General features: G+C 47.0%; 1 non-coding gene across 1 annotated transcript; it reads right to left on the bottom strand.

Annotated features, from left to right (window-relative positions):
* Positions 1 to 9,803: 9,803 nt before the first annotated feature.
* LOC129082383 (U6 spliceosomal RNA) lies at positions 9,804 to 9,910 on the bottom strand. Its single transcript, XR_008530403.1, has one exon. It is a non-coding gene; the product is annotated as a U6 spliceosomal RNA (small nuclear RNA).
* Between the last annotated feature and the right edge of the window lie 9,024 nt (positions 9,911 to 18,934).

Below are 18,934 nucleotides of genomic sequence, written 5' to 3'. Positions count from 1 at the left end.
CCTCTTCTGTGGCCAAAGCAAAGCATGTGGCTGTGTCCAAGTCAGAGAACTGAGCAGTGCAACCTGGCGCGTTTCTGCAAGGAGGGAACCCTTCACTGAGGCAAGTCTCCAGGGGTGCCCACTCAGGCTTCTTTGCCAGCAGGTGCACCCACCATCCTTCTCTGCAGAATCACCCTCAGCCACAAGGGCCCTCCAGCTTGGTGGGGCTGTGCCCCTGCCAACTCAGCTGAAGCCTCCAGTCAAAGGGTGTCCGCAAAGGCACACCATTGCCTCCAGGGACCCACTCTGGGTGCTCCTGGGGAGTTAAGCAGAACCATCCCCACCCTCTCCAGGCTCCTTTTGCCCCTCTCCTGAGAACCCCATTAATCACTTGAACTAAGTCCCTGTCTCAGCCTCCAGAGTTGGATCTGAGACAGGAACTTTCCCTCTGAGTCTGAAAAGGAATCCCACTGCTCACTGGCCCTGGAACTTGGGTCAAATTAATTCCTCTGGAAGGTAGGACCTGCTTCATCAGATGTAAGGACGCAGTGGGACAAAATTAGTAAAAGGCCCCTAGCACTATGTCTGCACTGTGAGGCCTGTGCGGAGAGCTGTCCAATGTCCCTATGGTTTGTTTGCTGTTTTTAATGGGAGAACTTCTCCCTTTTTTTTGCAAAAGAACAGGACTAGACTCTAGGCAGCTGCTCTTGTGCACTGCACTTTATTGACAGGCAGGAAGTTGGGCACTAAACCATAAACTGGAAAAACCATGCAGTCCCAAGATTCAGGCCACCTGGAGGGAGTGGCTCCAAGTGCCATGCATTGCAGCATGGGACACTCACCCAGTGTGGTCAAGGGAAAACTTTGGGAAGGAGGCAGAGGCAGCATGGGGCAAGGCTGGAGTTTGTGAGGGCTGTCCCTGGGGGATAGGGCGGAGCACGCTTTCAGGGGGAAGGTCAGGGCACCCTGAGATAAAGTGGGTAGACCCCAGGGCCACTCTTGCCTGGCCTTCCAGGTTCTGGCAGGTATGTCTTCTTGGCCCTGGAGGGAGGAACCTGTCATTGTCTCTGGTGCTGCCCATCCCCTGGGTCTGGGCAGATTCGGAGGGCCTGGGGCACTGGAGACTTTCTGTTTCCAGCTAGCCCTGGCAGAGCTGCTGCTGCTGACCCCTGGAGCACTCTGAGCACTGAGGCACACAGGACCTCTGCACCCACAGGGCGGGGGTGAATTCTGAAATTACCTAGAATGGGAGTTTCCGCTGTCATCCAACACACAACAGCCCACAGCCTGGTCCCTGACAGGAGAACATTCTGTTCTCCCCTGAGGAACGATTGAACCCTGTGGAGGAGCCATTAAACAAAGGGGTCCCAGCTGCACAATAAGAGAGGAGCTGGTCCCTGGCCTCTGGCTGGTATCAGGCTGGGTCAGAGAGCTCTGGGTTAGGAGCCAGGGGAAACATTTTGAATTCCTGACCCCTGGCTATGATCTTAGGACCCTTGTACCCATCTGAGCATTAATGTCCTTATTTTAATGAACTCTGACCTCACACAGTGCCTGTGGGCTCAGAGATGTTCAGTGTGACCATTGTCTCTGGACCTAAACGTGAGGTTGGGTTTTGGCAGTCCCTACCTATGTTACCCAGCACCTCTGGAAACAGGCCAGAGCCAGAGGTCTTTTCGACTGTAAACAAAGGGTGAACTTACAGAGTTATAGGATTCCGGTTTCCTGTGGTCCCATAGTAACCTGTTCTATAAGCAGCTTCCTCTAACACAAATACACTGTGCACACACATGTACTTATGCACATGTACACTCAGTGCACACACAAGCACGCATATGCTTATACACACGTGCATATACACACGCGCGGACGCACACACACATTTCTACAGCCATCTATTGTGAGGCCTGAACTCTCAACCTTGCTGGATCCCTCAGCCTTTAATTAGCTCAGAAGGCTTTGCTTTACTAACCTCAGATGGCCAAAGCTCTCAGGAGAAGGGAGTCTTTCAGCCTTCAGAGAGTAGGGAGGTGCCCTGAGACAGACTAGAAACCCAGTGGGGATGGTGTGGCATGTCCCACGAGAGCCTTTCAGACCTGCTTGCCAGTTTGTTTTTAAAATAGTGATCACTGGAAAAAAAAACTGACGATGCTTTTTTTGATTTTTAAAATTCTACCAGGTACCAGGCTGCACTTCTGCACTTTCTGAGACAGTCTGGGGGTGCCCGATTGTGTGCCTGCATTCTTGTTTTCCTCTGACCTTGTCACCATTGAGCCACGAGCTGAACAAAATCCCAAAGCTTTCTGCCTTTTATCTTTGCTTCAGTTTCTTCCCAAGGAGGCTAACACCTGTCCCATAAAAATGCAAGGAGACCATCCTGTTTCAAAGCTGTAGGACATAAAAGGTTTTTTTCTGCAGGTTAACTATTAAACAAACTCTTCTTCCTAGAAGCATTCTTTGTCCTAATACTTGCTTATTATTTTTTTCACACCTGCAAATTACTTCAAATAAACAAGCTGGTACAGAAAAAAATAATGGCGAGAACACTTGGTTTCTACTAAATGATTATATTATGGGAACATTGCACATTCTCGAGTCCCAGGGTAAGGTGATGGATAGCCAGCCAGGTCACAGTATGTTCTGTTCTGAGCTGCAAGTTGGCAGCTTTCATTCTGCTCTGTCTTGCACAGGTTAGCAATGAGTGAAGGAAAACTCGAGATCTCAGGAGTCTTGGGGAACCAGTCTTGTTTGCCTCAGGCCAGGTTCTGGCCCAGAGAGCAGATTCCAGAGCCTAGCAGATTCCTGATCCTGTGCTGTATATGCTCCTGGCTGACAAGCAATGGCTTTAGCAAGACCTCCAACATCATTAGACATCTGTGCAAAGCAGATGCTCCTTTCCAGAATTTGCGGGGCAGGAAGAAATCTTTCTGGCTGGTGTCTGTGCTTGCGGAGAAAGGACCTGGCACTCTAGGTCTAACATTCTGGAAAGCACATCTCTGGCATACAAGCCCCATTCCCTGCCTTTGTCCAGGGCTGACCCCACTAATCGATCCTGGTTCCCAGCCTCTTCATGTCTTCTCTTCCATCCATCGACCCTCAGACAACTCTCACAGGGCGGCTGCAGAGACTGAGCAGAGCCAATAGGGGCACCCAGCACGGCCTCCATCACCCTGCTCCCTCCTGGGACATGAATGATGCTGACTTTTTATTGCACCTTGAACCCCCCAGGAGGCCCTCAACCCCTTGGGAGTCATGTCTGTGAGGTCATCAGTCTGACAGCCCCTAACTAGGCCATCTCGCCTGATTTACCTTTCCCATTCGTGCATTCTGATCATCCTGGGGCCTGCTCTTTGGGGGATGTGGGCTCTGGAAACAGCTGTTCTCTAGGACTGTCTCTGTCTCATCATCTGCTGTCAGGGGAACAACATGCCATTGTGGGTGATTTCTTGGAGAAGGGTCTCCTGGGGTTTCTGGGAACACAGCAAGTGAACTCAGGAGGCAGAGAAGCTACCCCAAGAGAAACAGGCTCCTGAGGATGAGGGAGCTGGCCACAGTCAACTGCAACTCTGCTGAATGCAAAGGAACAGCTTTTGTGGGGTCTAACTTTTTTGGTACATGGAGAGACAGGGTTTATTTTTTATTGGGAAAAAAAAAGGAAAGAGGGTTTCTAGGTTGTGGACGGGCTCTCACCATGTTTCTGGCAAAGACTGAAGGCCACTCAGACACATGGCTGAATTGCTCTGCAGTTATGAGAGGCTTGCAAAGCTACTGTGTCATAAGCCAGAGAGGAACTGAAATTGCATATTCGTCCATTTTGTTGTTGAAACATGAATCAAGCCTCTGCTGCACTTTTGAATTCAATGCTTCCATTGGAATGAGACATGTCACCCTGGGCTCAGCACTGCCTCACAGGCAGCCAACCTGTGCTCTGCAGCTGGATAACATGGGCTGTGGTGTCACACTCACTCTGTACACTCCCAGTGTCCCTGGGGTGGGGGGAGTTCTGGGCAGTGTAGATAGGCTGTGATCTGGGTCTCATATCCTATGCTCCTTGGTAAGCAAAGGACTTCTTCCTAATCAGAGTGTTTTGCTGTGACCCAGAGGTTGGTATGGTCCTTCATTCTGCGATGGTGAGAACATCGAGGTGCCCTGCATGCAGTGCCCAGCCTCCGATGAAGTGCTGGTGGGTGATTCTGGCATCAGGGTTATTCCTGGAGCACAGCTTTCTCACCCTTCCACAGCTGGTCTGGGAATTGTTTACAAGGCCTGGTTTATACTTGCCAGCAGTTGTGTATTGCAACTGGACTTTTTGGATATCTGCAGGAACTAAGAAGTCAGGCAAGAGGGAGAGGAAATAATTCAATCGAGACTGAAGCCAGAGCTGGAGGCAACTCCCTTGGTGACTGGGGTGACCTGCCTGTGTCCTCATACTGCCTGGGTCCTGGCCCTGGGCTGGGTAGCGATTAGGTGCTGAGGGCATAGCCCTTTGCTGGCAGCACTTCTTGTACCAGGGTTATTTTTATCTCTGTGCTGAGTGGTAGTTTACCTTTATTGTTCTGGTTCCCTATAAACAGAGCTTGCAGCCTTCCTTTCCTGCCTTCCTTCTTAACACTTAAGACATAATCCCCTGCCTGTATTTCCAATCCTTCTGGCAGGCCCGGGCCTCTCAAAGGAGGGCAGGAAGTGGCCAGTAAGATCTCTCTCTATCAGCAGGCTGAATGAGAAAGCACACAGAAAACAGGTGAGGGTACTCATGGCCACTGTCAGGCTGTGTCCCTCCAGAGTGACTGGGCCCTGGCTCTGGTCAGTGCACTCAGCACAAGGGCGCACGCACATGCTCCATGCACAGGCTGCCCAGGAGTGGAAAGAGCAGAGGCCCCCATGGGTGAGGGAAGCTGCTGCCCACGTGAGAGGCCCTTGGTGCCCCTTGGGCCAGCTGGTCGGCAGCCAGGTAGCACTGAGTACCCTTCGTTTCTCGGCAGTGATGACTTCCCTCTGTGGGTCAATTGTACAGCCTAATGGCTGTCATTACTTCTGAACAAAATGTGCTATGGTAGCTGGTAACAGGCCCATGGTCAGCTCTGCCTGCCAGCTTACCTTTCTCCTAGTGCCCTGCCACCTTCCAACAACAGGGCAAGATGGTGCTCCCAGCAGGCAGCGGTTGGTCTGCTGTTTGGCTGGTCCTCCTGTGGACCAGAAGAAATGGGAGTTATCGGAAGGCATTCGCTGGTGTGAGAGGCTTGGCAGGAGAAGCTGTCGGCTGGCAGAATGCTCAGAGGGCCTCATGTGGACCTGCCCTGGAGGCCTGGCTCAGGGTGTGAAGGACAGGTGTGGGGCTCCCTTGTTCTTCAGGGGTAGGGGGCTCGCTCACAAGAACCACAGTTCAAGGCATGGAACTTTGGATGGGAGGGAGGGGGAGACGAGTGCCCATGGGCATGGCTCTTGGGTTGCAGGATTTGGGATTTGGTGATGGCTTCCTACCTAGTCCTTACCTCTACCCAGCACACGTCCTTCCTCAGCTTTCCGGGGGCTCATCTATGATTTTCCAGGACTTCCCAGAGGCACATGGAGGGAACATGACTGATAAGGTGTATGTTGTGGTGCGTTTCTCGACAGCCCCACTGGCACGTCTTCCTCTAGGATTTTGAACTTAGTGGGCAGGGGCTGTGCATGCTTTGTGAAGGCTTGTCCAGAACTCAGCCTGCATGAACTGTCCCCAAATACTTATGGAGACAAATGACAAAATCCAAGAGGACAGTGCAGAAATCTCATTCTATATATTTGTTTCATGGACTGTTCTAGAATGTTTCATTGGCTGAAAGAGAGAACGTGAACATCAGCTCTCCTAGTATACCTGGTGGGGAAGTTAGGAGGGGCCCAAAGGAAGGCTTCAGGCCCAGCGTTTACAGCTGCCAGGTTAAAGCCCCCATAGGGTGAGATGGCATTCCCTGTAGTCTCCCATGGAATGTTTGAGAGTATTTTCTCTCAAGGATAACCTGGGCTTCTTTCCTGTGAGCCTTTGCACAGGTGCAGAGGCAAGTTCGGTCACTCAGGACAGGTTTCAGGAGCTCCCCTTCCAGGTGAGGCTTGGAGGTCAGTTGGCCAGGCTCCTGCCCTCAGGGAATGACGGTCTATGTTGTCCACCAGCAGCTGTGGTCCTGGCTGCGGGGGTGGTCTTGAGATGTGGGCGCTGCAGGAACAATGATCAGGTGGCTGCCTTCACCAGACATCCAGGTGTGCAGAGAAGCACCAGTTCAAATTGGACAGCAACATGCTTACTTCATAATCAATGTCTCCATCATTGTTGCTGAGAAGAACAAGGAGCCATGACAGTAGCCATGCTGCACCTGAGGTGGCCATGGGGTCGCCCAGGCCACGGATGCTGAGATGAAGCAGTCAGTGAGACGGACACCTTCACTCTTGGGCCCAGCGTTGGCTCAGTGGAGCCTGAATGAGCTTGGCCACTCCAGCCAGGGGAGGGCTAGCACCATGGGTTTATGCCACTTTCTCCTGTTATTGGGCGTTTCCACTGTTGTTGGAACTGGGCACATAGAAACGAGATAATGAATTGACATTTTTCAGGGATGTCAATAGTGAGTGTTGTTTTAGTATAAAGTGAAATGTCAGCTTTCTCATCATTGGGATTTTGTTCACCATTTGGCAGTTCAAACCTTTTGCCAGCACGGATCTCTTACATGTTTGGTGGTAGCCTTTGTTAGCATGATGCAAAGCTGCTCCCCTTTCCCTATCCCCAAAGACACCGTGGATGCAGGCTGCCTGTCACACACTTTGGTCCCCTTCAGGCTCTCTGGCTGTGTTCTCTGAGTAAAAACAGCAGTAATGCCCTCATTTCTCAGCTTCTGAAAGTATCCTTTTAGGCCTGTCACAATTCATCCCAGTGCCAAATACAGAGGAACATGAAGGGTCAATTTTCAGGGACAGATTTTCTTCTTTTTTTCTAAACTCCTCAGATTCTCTAGAGTGGAAGAACTGGAAGTGAGGAGGATAGGGAGAGCCTGAGGTTCAAGACTGAAGGGGGTCCGGGGAAGGGACTGAAGAGGGAGCGTCAAGGCTGGATAGTTCCTGTGGGTTTATCCAGCCCCCAGATGACTTCTCCTTTCTCCATAGCACAGTGTGCCTTCGTGATAAACCCTCCCTTATCTACAAGAGAGTCAAGGAAGGCCCCAAACCACCAGCCAACATGCATGACGTTGCAGTGCCTCCAGGCTGGAGTTCTTCATGGAGCTGACTGCATTACAGGCATCCAGGGAAGCTCCCTGGCTCATAGCCTGTGCACAGCATCTGATGATCTTCATACCCTTGAGCAGGGACCCCCTTCTCATTCTACACTGGGTCCTGTGCATGAGTAGCATGCATGTGTATGCATGCAGGTGACAAATCTCAGGAAAAGGGAGCAGCAGCTGTGGGAGAAGAGGGACTCAGGCAGCTCCTTGTGCACCACAAACGGTATTTTGCAGAAAAGGGAAGCCTGCTTTCAGGAACCTCATGGCAGGGACCTGGCAGGGTAAGAACACATAAGAGTGGGTTGCGGAGGTTGGGTGGAGCTCCACTTGTCTCAAACCCTGAGAGATTTTGTCAGCTCACTCAGAAGGCCTGCACACCATCTGGCACCCTGGGGGGTTGAAAGCAGCTGGGGTGGAGGTGGGGGTTCTCCTCCAAAGTAGGAGCCTGCACCTTCCCAGCATTCCCAAAGGTTAGTTGCTATGATTAGAAGAAAGTGGAGTGCGGGGGGGAGGTCTCTGTGGTCCTTTTCTGCTGAAAAGGGAGTGTGAGTGATATTACATGAGCATCCACAGGTGTCAGGCATGGTCCCCTTCTTTATCACAGCCACCTTGTGAGCCAGAATCCTTTAGTTCTTTGCCAGCAACACTGGTGAAAGGCAGGTGGTGGCCTAATGGAGTTGCTGGTCCTCTCCAGGTCTCTGATCCCTGGGCCTGTTCTCCTACCTGAGCCTGTTGGCTGGGGGTACAGAGTCATAGGGACTATAGGTCAAAGGTGCTTGGGGTATGGAGTACGAGTCCTGGGGGTGTGGATTGTGAGATGTGGGTCCTGGGAGTATGGGGGTGTGGGAATGTGGGGACCTGGGAGTATGGGGCCTTATGGATGTGCATCCTGAGGGTATGGGGTCCTGGGGTGTGCAGGGGCTTGGGGATCTGGGATGTGGGGTTAGTGAGGGGATGGAAGAGTGGGGTTGGTTGCCAGGACTTTGGTGTCAGGGGAAACTTGGGTTCTTTGTGGCCTTGTTCACCTGCAGAGTGAACTAAGAAAATTAGTTTTTTCGTCTGTGCAATTGAGCTCTGTGTCAGGTTAATTTAAGAAGCGTAGATGAACCTGTCGTCTCTGTCTCTGTCATACAGATTTGGCACAGTGGGAGCTCCATCCATATGAGTGCCCTTTCTGGCCCTCCTTTTCTTTTCTTTTTTCTTGTAGGGGGAGGAACAAGGGGGTAATGTTTTTTTTATTGAGATAACACTTACATACAATTCAGTTCTGTACAGGCCTTATGTTTAGTTCATTGAGCTCTGACATACATATTTGTTAACTATCTCCTGAAATAATATATACATAGGCACACCTTAGAGATACTATGGGTTTGATTCCAGATTATCTCAATAAAGCAAGTGACAAGAATTTTTTTCATTTCCCAGTACGTGTGCGCATGTATGTGTGTGTATATATTATTATTATTATATTTACACTATACTGTAGTTCATTGTATGCAATAACATTATGTCTTAAAAACAATGCATATACCTTAATTAAAAATACTTTATTGCTAAAAAACTAACCATCATCTGAGTCTTCAGTGAGTCATAATCCTTTTGCTGGTGGAGGTCTTACGTTCAGTTTGTAAAAAACACAGTATCTATGAAGTGCAATAAAATAGAGTGCAATAAAATGGAGTATGCATGTATAGTACATTTCCATCACCCCCAAAATTTCAGTACTCCTTTCCAATCTTCCACCCTCTTTGGCAACCATTGTTCTGAGTTCTATCACATAGATTAGATTTGCCTGTTCACGGGCTTCCTATAAATTGAATCATATGGTATGATTTTTTTTCCCATTGTTATATCACTTTTTATTTAATTTAAATTTAATTTAAAAAAAATACATTTGTCTCTGTCTTCCCCCCCCCACCACTTTCCCCTGCCCCCCCAAATCCTTTCCCACTTTGGCTTTGCCCTTGAGTTCTTGCTATATGTTCCTTGACTTGCCCCTTCCCTTCCTTTTCCCCTGCCCACCCCTCCCTCCTTCCCTCTTGTCCCTGTTGGTTTCTTTTTTTCTTTCAATGTTGCTGGTTATATTTTCCTTGCTTTTTTGTTTTGTTGGTTCAGTTCCACTTATAGGTGAGATCATATGGTATTTGTCTTTCGCCCCCTGGCTTATTTTGCTTAGCATAATGCTCTCTAGTTCCATCCATGCTGTCTCGAAGGGTAGGAGTTCCTTCCTTCTTTCTGCTGCATAGTATTCCATTGTGTATATGTATCATAATTTTTTGATCCAATCATCTACTGATAGGCATTTAGGTTGCTTCCAACACTTGGCTATTGTAAATTGTGCTGCTATGAACATTGGGGTGCATAGGTTCTTTTGAATTGGTGTTTTGGGATTCTTAGGGTATAGTCCCAGCAGGGGAATCACTGGATCAAAAGGCAGTTCCATTTTCAGCTTTTTGAGGAAATTCCACACTGCTTTCCACAGTGGCTGCGCCAGTCTGCATTCCCACCAACAGTGGACTAGTGTTCCCTTTTCTCCACAGCCTTGCCAGCACCTGTTGTTTATTGATCTGTTTATGATGGAAAAATATGGAATGCTTCACGAATTTGAGTGTCATCCTTGCGCAGGGGCCATGCTAATATTCTCTGTATCGTTTCAATCTTAGTATATGTGCTGCCGAAGTGAGTACTCTTTATATATTTTGGAGATCAAACTTCTATCTGATGTATCATTAGCAAATATATTTTCCCATAGAGTTGGCTCCCTTTTCATTCTGCTGATGTTTTCTTTAGCCGTGCAGAAGGTTCTTATTTTGATGAGGTCTCACTTGTTTATTCTTTCCTATATGTTCCTTGCTTTAGGAGACATACTGGTAAAAAAATTGCTGAGTGAGATATCTGAGAGTTTCCTGCCAATGTTCTCCGCTAGGACTTTTATGGTGTTGCGACTTATATTTAAGTCTTTTGTCCATCTTGTGTTTATTTTTGTGTATGGTGTCAGTTGATGATCCAATTTCAGTTTTTTACATGTAGCCGTCCAGCTCTCCCAACACCATTTGTTGAAGAGGCTGTTATTACTCCACTTTATGCTTTTGCCCCCTCTGTCAAATATTACTTGCCTGTATAGACCTGGGCTTATTTCTAGGCTTTCTATTCTGTTTTACTGGTCTATGGGTCTGTTCTTGTGCCAGTACCAGATTGTTCTGAGTCTGGCCCTCCTTTTCCATGTGTTCCCCCACCCCCACTCCAGAGAGCTAGCTTGTCCTTGGGGTCCCCAGAAGTCTGGGGTAGGGTTGGCATGGGTCAGGCAGTGGACTCAGTTACCAATAGGCCAATCCACTCCTGTTGCCATGTGGACTCCCTGAAAGATGACAGCAGCTTTCCTCTGGAGCCAGTGTTCCCAGGTCTGGCTTGTCCTTTTCAGGCAATTTCTTTCTGTAAAACTAGGAATTTTGCCAGAAATACGGGAGGCCTCCCTGGGAATCAGAACTCAGATGGAAGTGTTCTGGAGTACAGGTTTCACTGCTGATAATTAGGACTGATTCAGGAGAGGAAAGCCCATGGCAGACGGCTGAACAGAACCGGCTCTCAGAATCAGGGTGCGGCAGGCTCTGTGTGGGCTGTTCACTGGTTTCCTTACTGCTGATTCCTTCCATCTTCCAAAAACAACTCTGGGACAACCTCCTCTGTACTGCCATTTCTGTTTTGTTCCCTCCCTGCTCCCATTTCTGAAGAAACCACCCACCATCTAGTAAATACAAAAGGTTTCCTTCTAGAAAAACCTCTTTTGAAGTATAAATGCCCATTCCAAAGGAGCAACATACACACTAGGGGCAGACAAAAATATAACTCAGTCTTTTGAATCCCCTCACCACCCTTATTTTGTTTCAAAAACAAAACTCTTCAAAGCCAGCATGTGGAAGGCAGGTATTCCTTCCTTTTTAGGGAAGGAGAACCTGTCCTTTTCCACATGTGCCACAGTCCCTTTCTCGTACAGTGTCTGCACAGAGCACAGGTCAGCCTTGTCACTGTGCACAAGCCCCAATTGAGGACTGATCTTTGTGGGCCCAGGGGCTCCTAATGCTAAGGGGTGGAGTCCCCATGCTGAAAGGCCCGCTTTCCCCTTGACAAGCATAACATTGTAATTTATAATACACATATAGTCTGATTCTTCTTCCAGGTTCCTGGATTGAGGCTCCTCAAACCCTTAGAATTTCCTGAGCAACGGGAGTATCTTTTGTCATAGTATGTGGTCTCTAGTCTTCAGTTTGTGAAGTCGCTTCAGAGCCATTAAGGTAAAATGGGTGGCTTGTTATTCTTAACATTCTCCCTTCCACTACATTAATGAGGTGGCTTTTGGACACCAAGGATGGAGGATGGTTTCCAAAGAAACCAACTGTGAATATAGCCTTGCAACTTTCAGTTACATCCTGATTTCCAGAGAGGTTGAAGCAATTATACCTATATAATGAAACCTCTGTAAAATCCCCAACGGACAGGGTTTGGAGAGAACCAGCTCCAAACTCCACATGGATGAGCCCTTCCCCTGTGTGTTTCTTCATCTGGCTGTTGATTCATATGCTTTAATATCCTCTGTAATAAATCAGTAATCTAGTGAGTAATGGGTTTTCTGAATTCTGTGAGCGGCTTTAGCAAATTAATCAAACTTGAGGAGGAGTGATGGGAACCTCTGATATATAACTGGTTGCTGACATCTTGGATTTGGCATCTGAAGTGGAGGGTGGTCTTGTGAGATTAAAACCTTAACCTATGGGCTCTGTTTCTTTCTTTGTTTTGTCTAGATTTAAAAAAAAATTTATAAATCATGTTTATTCTATTACAGTTGTCTCAGTTTTTACCCTCTCCACCCATCCCACCCACACCCCCCGCTCCCACAGTCAATTCCCACTCTGTTGTCCATGTCCATGGGTCATCCATACATGTTCGTTGTCTAGTCCCTTCTCCTTCTTTCCACCATTGTCCTCTTTCCCCATCCCCTCTGGTCACTTTCAGTTTGCTCCATGTCTCCATGCCTGTGGTTTATTTTGTTCATTAGTTTATTTTGTCGAAAAGAGTCCACTTATAGGTGAGATCATATGATATTTGTCTCTCATCAACTGGCTTATTTCACTTAGCATAATATTCTCCAGTTCCATCCATGTTGTCGCAAAAGGTAGGAGTTCCATCTCTCTCTCTCTCTCTCTCTCTCTCTTTCTTTCTTTCTTAAATGCAGACTGATTTTATGTATTTTTTTAAATGTCAAAGTTAATTATAAAATATTTAAAAAATTTAAAAGAATTATAAAACTTCAGCAATTAAACCAACATGACACTTGCACAGAAATAATCAAGTAGATCAATGAAATATAATGAGCATTCTAGAGACAAACGTATATATCTGTCTGACAATATAATATATGATTAAGTTGATATTTCAAATCAATGCATAAAATAAGGCTCATTCAACAAAGAAGGTGCATGGACCACTATTACTTGAAATAAAACAAATATAGAACCCTATTTCACACATTATACAAGAAATATTCAGGTGAGTTAAAAATCAATATGTAGAATCTAAGGAGTTTTAGAAGAAAATAGAACTAATATTTTTCATGACCTGAAGTAAAATATTCAAACCTAGAAGCTATAAAGTAAATGTTGACAATATGATTATTAAACATTTAAGACTATACAGTAATATACATATTAAAAAAGTTAAAGGACAAGGAATAGAAAAGTATTTGCAACATATCTAAAATATGGTTAATAGGTTTTTCTTTTTTTTAGGAAAAAAAGTTCTATAAACCTTTAATCAATAAATGGATAAAGAATACCAAAAAGTCATTTAAAGCTTTTTGTAAAAAATAATAGAAATAGGCAAGAAATATACAAAAACAGGTTTAATTTCAACAAATAGTAAAGGAACAATTAAAATAACATTATTGTCATGATCAGATTAATGAGTATTAAAAATATTGGTAAGATCAAGTATTGACAACTCTGAAAGCAACTGGGTATTCATAGAAACTTTCTTCATCTTAAAGCAGTCCCTTTAGCATATTTTGCAGTGCTGGTGTGGTGGAGGTGTAGTCTTTTAGCCTTCTTTTGTCTGGGGAACTCCTTATTTCGCCTTCCATTTTAATCGAGAGCCTTGCTGGGCAGAGCAGTCTTGGTTGCAGGCCTTTGCTTTTCATGACTTAGAATATGTCTTGCCATTCCCTTCTGGCTTGTAGTGTTTCTGTTGAGAAGTCAGATGCTAGCTGTATCGGGGCTCCCTTATGTGTTACTACCTCTTTCTCCCGTGCTTGCTTTAGGATTCTCTGTTTAGGATTCTTTGATATTTGCCATTTTGATGATGATGTGTCTTGGAGTGGGCCTCATTGGGTTCCTCTTGAATGGGACCCTCTGTGCTTCCTGGACTTGTGTGACTTTTTCTCTCCTCCAATTAGGGAACTTTTCCATCATTACTTTTTCAAACAGGTTCTCTATCCTTTCCTCATCCTCTTCTCCTTCTGGTATCCCTATAATACGGATATTATTACGTTTCAGATTGTCCTGCATTTCCCTCAATGTCTCTTCATTCTTTTTGAGTCTTTTTTTCATTTTCTTGCTCTTTCTGGGACCTTTTTTCTACCTTGTCCTCCAGCTTGCTGATTTGGTCCTCAGCTTCCCCTATCCTGCTTTTGATTCCTTCTACTGTGTTCTTCAATTTAGAAATTGTATTCTTCATTTCCTCTTGTCTCTTATTGATTGTTTCTATGTCCTTTGTCATGCCGATATAGTTTGCAGTAAGTTCCTCATAGTTTCCCTGTAGTTTTTTGTAGTTTTCTCACTGAGCTCATTGAGCTTCCTTAGAACTATTGTTTGGAACTCAATATCTGATAGTTGACTTGCCTCTATTTCATTTAGTTCTCTTTCTGGGGATTCCTCCTTTCCCTTTGAGTGGGGCATATTTCTTTGTCTTCCCATTATTTGTGAGACTTTTCTCTTTTGCTTCTGCTTCTTAAGTTGATCTGTCTTGATCTCCTGACTTTGTGGTGTGAACTTCTATGGTTGGAGACTGCTGTTTTTACTTTCTCGATCTGCCTCTGATGATGTCAGCTGTTGTCACTGTTTGACCTTAGGCAGTCTGTTCGAGACTTCCAGTAATCTACTGTTTGTGCCTGTTTCCTTCAGCTGTTCACTCTGCACTCAGCGGGGCTCCTTAGACAGCTCAAGGTGGGGCAGAGTCCCTCCTGGGGCGGGGTTATTGGGTCCTCTCACACTGCTGCCATATGGGGGAAGAGTCAGCACTGGGATCCCTCCAGCTGCTCTCTCCATTCTCTCCCCAAAACATCCGTCTCCAGTCTCTCCTCAAGTGTCTCCCGACCTCTGTGTGCCCCCTTTAGTAAGGGATCTACTATCTGTGGCTGCTACTCTACATTTAGAAGGCAGCTTAGACAGCACAGGATAGGGTGGAATCCTACCACGGGGTGGGGCTATTGGGTTCTTTGATGCTGGTGCCGCTCAGGGACTGTGGTCTCTGCTAGTCCAAAATGGCTGCTGCCTCATGGGGGATGAGTCAGCACTGAGTTCTCTCCCCAAAGCCTCCTTCCCCAGTGTCTCTAGCCCACTCTGCCCCTGCCTTTGCTGGAGACCAGGGTAAGTGACTGCAAGTAAAAATTTGTGCGTTGGCCCTTTAAACAGTACTTTGCGTCTCCGGTCACCTGTCTCTGGCAGAGAGCAACCCTGCTGCTTTTTGCAGCTGGCTGTTTTCTGTGTACTTTTTGGGCTCTGGTGCTGTGGGCTAGAGATCCCCGCTTTTGGTTCAGACCCCGCTCTTCTCAGGGGGATCCAACTGGCCGTTTCACTATCCTTCTGATGCTGCCACCTGTGGGTGCCCCGCCTGCCTTCTCGAGTCTCAACCACACTCCTTTCTGTTTAGATGGCGCTACAGCTGATTCTTCTCTCTCCAAAGTTACAAAGCTCCTCTCGCTATTATTCAGTAGTTTGTTCCAGGTGATTTTCCCCCAATTTAGTTGTAAGTCCAGATTGGTCCTGGGAGGAGGTCAGTGTGACTTCCACTCACTCCTCCACCATCTTAATTCTCTCAGGATCTGTTTCTATCTCCAAGTATAGATAGTGTTAGAGTTGAGTTAAATGTTAGGACACTGGTCAGTGACAGCTGAGAACTGAATTGCTTGGTGTTCAAACAGACACATCTGGTAGGGAGCCACAGCAGATAAAGTTTAATATAATAGAAGGGATTCCAGATGAATGCTTTCCTGAGACCAAACACCAGGGTCAGTCTGGGCAGTGGCTGAAACAATAGGTGTTTAGTGAGGAAGGTGTGAAATGGTCTCTTAGGGACTTCCTATCACACATTGCAGTTTTTGAGGCAATTACCTGTGTGTCACTATTTTGTTTTTTCTTTGCATTTATAGAACACCCCTTCGGTGACCAGATTGTGTAGGTTTCTTCAAAGAAGCTCTAACTTGCTGGTTCCTGGGCCCAGTGTGCAGCAGCGGCTATTTGCATGGTGGCAATGTCCCAAATTATAGGTGCAGTGTCTTGCTGGAAAGACGGTCTCCCAAGGAATGACAAGATTCAAACTACTGAAAGTGTGGCTCTGACAATGTTATGTGGAGGGGAGTCCCAACTAGTGAGATTACATTGCTCTGGTCCATTAGGAGCCATGGCTGACCTGTGTGGACCCACGATCAGCCCCCTGCAGTGGGTAGAAAGAAGGTGCTTGGCCAGAGCTTGTGCCTTTCACCATGTTACTATGCCTCTGTGTGAGCGCTCTGCCCTGCAGCTCTGGGTGTCTCCTGGACCTGGGCAATGTGTCATGGGCACTGGGCTGTGGGGAGGAGGCACTGCCTCTTCTTGCAACTGGTGATGCTGCTGGGCTGCCAGGGTGATGTCACACTTGGTGTGGGGATGCAGGGATGCCAGCATCCTTCCAAGGGCAAGGTGGGCCATGTGAACAGTCCCTTGTAGCTGTATTTTGCCTCTCAAAATTTGCCAATTTTACCATCTTTGTAAGTTAGGAGAATTCCCCTGAAACTAGATGAATAAGAATTGCAAACTTACTGCATTGTGGGGAAGCCTCTCCCTGGCTTGGCTGGACACTTTCTGTGAGCTCCCTTTCTTTTCTTTCAAAAGAAGCACAGTATTGGACCTGGAACTCACAGGGAAGGTTTGTTACCACCCTGTGGAGGTGCTTGAAATAACGGAATGAGATGCGTTCTCCTTGACGCTCCATCCAACACTGCACACATCAACAGGCACAGCTGATGACCCTGATGTATCCCAGCCTGGCTGGTACCTGTGGTCACTGTCCTTCTGTGGGGGCTGGGACACTGTTAATGTACCAGAATCTTCCAGTGCACACAAGAAGCTGTTAGGATGAGCAGTAGTGTCTTGGGGGCTTCCTGAGCCCTCATAAATCTCTGCTTTGCATGTCCTTGTCCCATGCCCTGAATGGCACTGAAGAGTCTGGGATGGGCCCTGACTGGACATTCAGCCTTAGATACCTGGAATCCTTGATCATTTAGAATGTCAGCTCTGGTTTATAACCAGTAGCATTAGTATTAGCTTATAAGGTCTTCATGAATTCAAGCTTGGAAACCATGCAGGGCGTGCAGAGTCTCAGACGTCTAGCTTAGCAAGGGCTTCAGAACACACTCATTTGTTTTCCTGAGCTTAACTGGGTAGACATGATGGCTGTATGCACTTACTAGAAGCTCATAGGAAGGGAAATATTTCTATTTTATAGGAAATTGGGATGTTTTCTGCTATAGCTGTTCAGGACTGACAAGCAGAATACTGGCAAACGTTGAAAGAATGTAGTCCATGTTGTCCCGTGCAAAGTTTGATTAAAGAAGGTTTGGTAAACTGTCTCAGGAAGAGCTAATGGAATTTGAGGGGTGGGTTCAAGCTCTAGCTCTTCAGAGATCATGAGAAGTAAATACTTAAAAAAAATACTCTGGCTTGGAGGACAACATAGCAGTATCTCACAGGTCCCATGCTGCAAAGACCTGCTCCAAGGGGAGGTTCCTGGGGTGCTCTTGCACTGAATGCCAGTGAAAGAGCGTGGAAGTGCCGGCAGAAAGGAGACCAGGAGATTTAGGGCAAATGCACCAAGGCCATGGCACATGCTGCTGGGACTGGGCATGGGGAGCAGGCTGCCTGGAACGGTCAGCCTTGGAGGGGCTCTTGGCTCAGAGCTCTGTAGGTGGCAAGGCACTCCCAGCAATATAAGTCCTTTATTTCATAAGGGCTCTGTGAGGCACATTGCTGAGCACATAAAAGGCAGAAGGCTGGCTACAGGTTGGTTAGGAGTGCATGTGGTTTAGGCCAGACCTACCCGAGCACTCAGGTATCCTCAGGTACCCGAGCATCCTCAGGTTCCTCCTCTCCTGGGGAAGTGTCCCAGTGGTGCCTGGCATTGCCAAGAGCTTCAATCAGTCTAGCATTGCTGTTTGCATCACTCAGAGAATCCTCATGATAACCCAGCCAGCTAAGAAGCATCATACCCAGCTGGCAGGAGAAACTGAGGCTCAGCGACCACTCAGTTACAGATGTATAGCACTGCCCAAGACTGCAAAGCAGCAGGGGAATGGGCAGCTATGGGACTGCAGGCTTTCAGCTAACATATTGTGGCCTCTTCATTCCACATCTCATGGGCCTCCAAAATGAGAAAGGAGAGGGGCAAGACATTTGCATGAAGAAGCAATATCTCACAGTGGAGAGATTGCAACTTGGGAGTCACATATGTCTAGCTTTAGTTTCTGGAGTCAGCTATGTGAACTTGACCTGAGATTCCATTAGCGATCTGTAAAACGGGTGTAAAATTGAGTAGCTCCATTAAGTAATGACTATGACTCAGGTGGATATGAAGGCCTAGTGTGTACACTTGTACTTCTGTTCTCTTCACTAGGGTGTGCACAACAGTGGTCTGTATGTACTGTCTGCTATGCTTCCTCAATCTCCCAATACTGAACCCACTGAGAATGACAGCCAATGGTAGAAGCAATGACAGGGACCCTGATGGGACACCAGTTCAAGTGAGAGCCTTCTGCCTACTGCATGCCTCCTTCAAGCACCTTTTAGTAAATGAGGGGCTGTGGTGTGGGGCTGGCAGGCAGTTTGTCTGGGACCTTGCAGCCTCAGGGGAGCTGAGAGGCTTTTCTTGGTGTCACAGGGCCACATGTTGCAATCCCCTTTAGTCTACCCAGCCCTGAGGGAGACCCCTAACACTTCCTGTCTTCTCCGTTGACTCATAGTTCCTAATACTCAGTGTTGGTGAAAAGAAGGTATCTGTGGGACTCCGCCCTGGGAGGGGTTTAATAAATGCTGATTGTGAGGCAGAGATGAAGACAGTGATTCTGGAGGTGTCAGCAGGCTGCTCCTGCCTCCTGTCCTTGCCCAAGCTCCAGTGGTCGTGATCATGGCCATGGGCACTGTTTTTAACTTCTTCACTCCAGCACAGACCCAGGAGGCTTTTAAATCCTCTTTAGCAGTGTGATCTGCTAATTTCTGTTATATTTCTGCCCTCTCTTCTTTCTGCTGTGGACACAAGGATTTTTTTTAAAGTTTCTAAGACACAATTAAATACTATTGCATTCAGTCTTTTGGGTCCTATACTCTTATTTATCAAGGTAAGTGGACATTGTAATTGTTTTCTGTTTGTTTTTTCTGACATTTCCAGGAGAAAAATGTGGGTGGAATTAT

This window comes from Pteronotus mesoamericanus, unplaced genomic scaffold, assembly GCF_021234165.1.
Source record: "Pteronotus mesoamericanus isolate MK-2021 breed Mesoamerican mustached bat unplaced genomic scaffold, CSHL_Meso_final scaffold_125, whole genome shotgun sequence".
NCBI classification, from domain to species: domain Eukaryota; kingdom Metazoa; phylum Chordata; class Mammalia; order Chiroptera; family Mormoopidae; genus Pteronotus; species Pteronotus mesoamericanus.
Note: the sequence above shows the minus strand (reverse complement) of the source record. Positions and strands in the feature narration are given on the sequence as shown.